The sequence below is a fragment of the Rhipicephalus microplus genome, chromosome 3 (assembly GCF_043290135.1).
Source record: "Rhipicephalus microplus isolate Deutch F79 chromosome 3, USDA_Rmic, whole genome shotgun sequence".
NCBI lineage: Eukaryota > Metazoa > Arthropoda > Arachnida > Ixodida > Ixodidae > Rhipicephalus > Rhipicephalus microplus.
In genome coordinates this window covers 136,353,782-136,358,904 of record NC_134702.1, presented here as the reverse complement: position 1 = coordinate 136,358,904, position 5,123 = coordinate 136,353,782, and positions in this window count along the sequence as shown.

Genomic DNA, 5,123 nt, shown 5'->3' with positions numbered 1-5,123 from the left:
TTTCTACGGGATGTCACAAAGAAAGCGGGGCACGCCTTGTAGTCTTCCGGACAGAGGAGAGTACGTCCAACCTCTCTATGATCGGACGAAGACTGGAAGCCATAAAGGAGCTCGCAAGGTGTGAGTCCGTGCTAGTGACCTTGACCGTTCTCTCAGAATTTCGGCGTCAAAACGGATGTTGCTTCATTCTTTCTCATGACGTCGTAGTTGCTTGGTGCTTCAAAATATATCATAGTTCACTGGGTTTCTTTGTTCTTCATTACTACTGAACAAAAACAGATTTTTAATTCTCCTCTAACAGCATCTTTAGCAGCCGCTTCTTTGCTTTTTGCGTGTAAGAACTATTTAAAAGCAGCGAATGTCTCTGCGCTAGCGTTTTCATCAGCATGCTGCATTTCTAGCAAGCATATTCTTGCGTTTGTTTTATTCTTGTTACATTGTTAATAAACTGAATTACTGGCGCTTGTGCTATTGCTGATGTACTGTTGGCTGGGGCAGGGCTCCAGAACTCACGTTCACTACGTCATCATGGCAACTGCATTTCAATAAGAAAGAGCTGTGGGGGCACCGTTCACTTACGATGAGGTGCACATTATCAGAACCTCGAGATATAAAATTATTCTGAGTCTTCCACAATCGTGTGACTTGATGCGATAACGTGGTTCTGGCACGTTAAACTCGACAATGGAATAGTGCAAAACTAAGGTATTTGACATGATATGGCCTAGAATGCGGATTATCTTGTAGCAGGTAGCAGTGAGTTACTGCGACTGACACTGACTACCTCAATACAAGTACACTGGTGCCTTTGCAGATCAGCTCTATTAGAATACGGCTGGTATGCCAAGAATCACCAATTCAACCACACGCTTTAGAACGAAGTGCAGTGTTATCCACTGTGCCAGCGCATATTTCTAGATCAATCTTAAAGGACGGATCGCTTGATAGTGCCGCCGCGAATAATTGCTGCAGTCTCTATTGAGTTTTTTCTTCGTTTGAAGTCGCACCTATTTTAAACGTCTCAGCTTTCACAGTTGTTATGCTTCGTCTAGGGAACATCCGCTTTCCTCAGAAACTGTGCAATAACTAATTCATAGTTTAGAGTTCAACATATTCGAATGAGCAAGCAACAACTACGTTATTTTGAGACATTGTGTGCGCCTACGTAGGCGCACACTTCTTGAAGCCGTGGCTGATTATGATAATCTTTACTTTTGAACTATGGAAGCGGTTTCAGAATAGCGGATAGATTTGAAGTACATACTTGTTATAAAACTCATCTAGTGTTAAGAAGGGTGCAATTGTATATTTATGCCAAGCAAGTATTATTTCTGTTAACGTGTTTCATCGACTGGCTCAGCACACGTATGGGGTGTTTTATCATCAAGGCAGTGGCGGAGCTCTCTGGTAAAACACTTGACGGCCACGCAATTGATTGCTGCTGAAGTAATAACTCTAGAACAATCTGCCTTTGCGGACTATGTGTCACCATCCACGTTGGTTGCGAAAACATGTCACCTGAAGAGAAAGAAGACGCTTCGTCCAAAAGAGAAAGGGAGTAAGGTCACGTGGTTGAGAATGCAGCGAAATACATGAAGTCAGAATAAATAAAGAAAAAAATAAAATAAAACAAATTTGTTTGCCGAAGCTGGCTTCACATGGGCTTAGGACAGTGCCCCTGGGTGCTCACAGCCAGAACAGAACTGCTATGACCTCTCCACATTTAACCCATGCCTGCACAGCGTACTTTTCCGAATAATGTAAATGCTATAGAAGTCTTTAATAGAGCCTCATAGAATAATACCTAGAGAGGATTCTGACACTGCGATCGTGTACCAGCATGGGAATTGCAGAAAGTACAGGCTTGGGATTGCATGCGTTAGCTACCGAACTGTCTATAAAACTTTTTTCTACAGTTTCAGTTTCGTTATTCGTGCAGCCGGTGTAGTGGGATGCGATGCAAAGCAACGAAGAAGTGATCTTGTTTTTCAAAGAAACTGAACACCACTAAGTCTATTGATTTGCTGCGATCTTGGAGCTTTACAAAACGCATTTGACAATTTAAGCGAAGCGCGGTCCATGCACCACTGTGCATACATGCAGCGTTTCATGTCAGTTCAGAATAATTCATTGAGTTCACGTGTTTTATGATAGCTTGTTGCCAAAACTTGTTTAAATCGACGGCGAAAATGCCGCGAAACTAAGTAGACGAACCATCACGCTCCTCTGACTGGAACAGAACGGGAGGTGCATTGGGGGCAGACCACTTGGACAGACGGACCTGGTATCGCCACAGACAAAAAGTTACGTAATTAGGACTTCACACTGTACTGTTATTTCAATAAATGGCATACTTCAAAAGAACAATAAGCATGCTTGTTTTCAAATGTTGCAAAAAATAGTTTATTATATCTCGACGCCAAGCTTGAAACGCAATGGCAGAATAATGCATGCCCTGGTGGGTAAATTTCTCCGGGTTTCACTTTCACCTCAAAGCAACGAAAATTTTTTGCAAAAAGATTTACGTACTAAAGAATGAAGCAAGCTTCGAATATATAACTTCATATCACTTTGTTCTACATTCGCCAAACAAGCGTTGCCAATCTCAAGAACGTGAAGCAGATCAGAAGCCTGTATTTTCCATAATTCTCTTGGTGATACAAGTGCCTCAGAAGGAGCCCGCATAGACACTAGCGCCAGATTCTTCTCTAGGTCTCATTTTATGAAACTCTATGGTATCCGCCATAATTTATGAGTGATTACCGTGGTCCGCTGTTGACCCGAACGTCACCGAGTAGATCCCGGCTGCGGTGGCCTCATTTCGGTGGAGGCGAAATTATACATGACCGTGTACTGTGCGACTTCATCGTCATCATCATGCTGACTACACCCTCTCGAGGGCAATAGCCTCTCTCATGTTCCGCCAACCGAACCGGTCCTTCATTCTCCATTGCCACGTTAAACCCGCTAACTACTTAATCTCACATCTGCATGTATTTTACATGTGCCCCTCGCACGTTTGCATTGTCTTGGAATTCAGTCATGACCCTTGATTACCAGCGGTCAATCAACCCGATCCTTTGTTCTCTGTTGTCACGTTAAACCCACTAACTTCTTATACTCACGTGTGCATGTATGTTATTCGCACGTTTGCCTTGCCTTGGAATCCAGTAAGTTACCCTTGATTACCAGTGTCATCTTGCCGACGCACTACATGTGCAGCCCATGTCGACGTCGGTGCGTGTTAAAGAGCACCGGATGGCCGAAAAACCCACAGCTCTGGACTACGGCAATCTTGCACAAAATACCGCGCTTTTGAAACGTTATATAAAAGAAATTGTTGTTGGGCAAGTTGGTACACAAGTTTGAAAAATTGATTCGAGCGCGAACGCATGACACAATCACACACACACACACGCACACACACACACACACACACACACACACACACACACACACACACACACACACACACACACGCACGCACACACACACACACGCGCGCGCGCACACACACACACACGCGCGCGCGCACATACCCAGGCTTCAAACACGCACAGCACTCACTTCCAACTGATCTATTCATCGCTCGAAGTCATGAAAACCGAAGATATATGAATGCTAAAGGCAAGGGGCCCCATGGACTGTCTCCTCTCTATGCTAACCACGCGCGAGTATGCAGTGCACATCTTTTCGGACGTGGTCAGCCATGTTGTCGAAAGACGAAACACCGACTGCTAGCGACGAGACGGCGGCAATTTCGCTGCTGTTCGTTTTGCCATTGCTACCAGCAGCTTCACAGAAAAGGTGCTGATCCTGAGCGACCTAAGTATTCAATAAACAAGTAAGAATAACTTTATTGAAACGAAAGACCACAATGTAATACATCGCAAAAGCGGTCACTGCTTCGGCATTGGACGGTTTTCAAGACGCGCACTGGCGGCTTTCTTTAAGTTTTGCACTTCATCAGAAGTTGTCCTCCACAATGACGCCGACACACACACCACAGCTTCTGCAACACAATAGCTACACTTACTGATATATTCTGACGGGTCGGACATATTAGCACATGGCAGCGTAATGAACGTCTCAGGCGATTGCCAGTGACAAAATTGTATTCGGTGTATAGACAAACTTCAAAATATCGCGATTTCTTGTGGTCACTTATAATGTTGTAGTTTACGGTTCAAAATTTGGACGTGTTTTTGTGTACTGAATGCCCACTTTTTCACTACACGAAAAAACGTCTCTACATGAGAAAACAATTTCATACATCAATGTCAAAGCAAAATGCTTTCGAATACGTTACAGAAATGTTACTACACCATTCATGCCGAATATGCGTTGTACAGAAGTTGTACTCAAGTCGTAAGAAGGAAGCAACCTTCATATCCAAGCAATTAGTAGTGATCAAATAGAACGTGCTATATGTTTTTGCAACAATACCGATTGTGCAGCGGAGAGAAATCTTGCATTTCTACGTTATCGACAACGTTCTTTTGTATTCTGAAAGAATTAAAGTATGTAAATATAATTTTGTACTATTTGACAGAACTGACATATAAATTGTGGTCGACAAAAAATATAAAATTCTTTAATGTCGAGTATGCACTCAAAATTATAGGAAGTTCAACAACGAATAGTATTCGAGCTCTAATGTTCATTACCCGAATTCATTTTCATTCGGAGGAGGGAAGAAGTCGACGATACCGCGGACATATGTGGCGCTCGTCGAGATACGATCGGAAACGGAAAAAGTGCGCGGTCGCCAGCCTCTTCCTGTGTCAGAGCGGCGGACGGCACCGAACATCCGGTAGGTGGCAGAATTATCGTTGCACAGAGGATGCACACGGCAATACGGCTGAAAAAATTACTAGGTGTTGCGTTCGTACACGCCACACTGTATCGTAATTCTTTTTATACGAACTGACAATTGAAACAGTAAGTAAACATAGGAGTAGCGAAATTTATTTATTTAGAAAAGAATAGTTTTAAGTGCTTGAGAAAGTGAAGCATGATGAACTGTATAACAATGATTCTTACTACGACGCATTAAGAGTTTCCGGATAGAAACATTTCAGATAGTTATTTCATAGGAGAACTTTGGTGGCTGCAAAAGTTTT